This window comes from Glycine max, chromosome 7 (genome assembly GCF_000004515.6).
Source record: "Glycine max cultivar Williams 82 chromosome 7, Glycine_max_v4.0, whole genome shotgun sequence".
NCBI classification, from domain to species: domain Eukaryota; kingdom Viridiplantae; phylum Streptophyta; class Magnoliopsida; order Fabales; family Fabaceae; genus Glycine; species Glycine max.
The window spans coordinates 21706735-21707717 of record NC_038243.2 but is presented as its reverse complement, the minus strand read 5'-3'; the positions used below and the strand labels follow the sequence as shown (position 1 = coordinate 21707717).

The window sequence follows — 983 nt, the reverse complement described above, 5'->3', positions numbered from 1 at the left end:
TTTGATAGAGTTTTTTTATAAAATAATAAAAATAAATAAATAAAGTAAATAATAAGTTGTAAGTATACTAGGTATAAGTAGAGACGTGGTATATCAGTTTTCAGACTGAGGATGCTTCTTCTTCCTTTTATTTTCATTTTTCTCTCTTCTCTTTCCAAAGTTTTTTCTTTTTCTCGTAGCCCACCAAACCTGTCTCAGAAAAATTACGATCTTGGACTCATTCACCGTTGGATCATCGTGAAATTAGAGCATCACGTTTGCATCCCAATTCCTAGCATTCTCACCGTTGGGAATTGCAAAAGCATGTCGTAACTAAGAGAAATACCCTTCGCACCGTAGCTTTCTCTTTTCCCACAGAAACCCAAAACGGTCTCAGTAAAACTATGATCCCGGTTTCGTTAACCGTTGGAGTTTCATGAAAGTAATGATATGTGGTTCGCAATTCAATTATGCACATTTGCACCGTTGGGATTTGCGAGATAATATTCAAGGAGAGAGAAAAATGAATCGCACGAAGACAGTAAAAATGGAGGTTTCAATCCCTTCTCCGTCTCTCTGACGTTTGGGAACTTTATCAAAGCAGTCGGAGGAAAAACTGGAAGAATCTCAGGGAACCACTAGAGATGCCGCTATCGCTGTCAAAAGAGACGTGACTCCGCATAAAGGTAAGGGATGAGTTAGTCACAATTGGGGATTAGTGAGAACATGTGTAGGGATCCTTAGAAGATTAAATTAGGGTTTTATTTTGGGATGTTTATTAAATTGCAATTTTTCCTTTATAATTATAAATAAAATATTGATTTTCTAATGGGATATTATTGATAAATTGGTGCTCTTGATATTTGTATATTTTGACCTATGATTTTGATATAATTGTGTAATATTATTTGAGGGGTTTTACTCCCTAGGTTGAAATATTTTTTGCATAAATTCTTTTTTTGAGGTTATGAAATGATGATTCGAATTGGGAGAATGCGGGGAAT

The 983-nt window shown here is 35.1% G+C and overlaps 1 protein-coding gene across 1 annotated transcript in view; it reads right to left on the bottom strand.

Annotated features, from left to right (window-relative positions):
* LOC100803354 (pollen-specific leucine-rich repeat extensin-like protein 3) overlaps window positions 1–983 on the bottom strand; it is a 10967-nt gene that overhangs the window by 1237 nt on the left and 8747 nt on the right. The gene's annotated exons all lie outside the window — the stretch shown is intronic.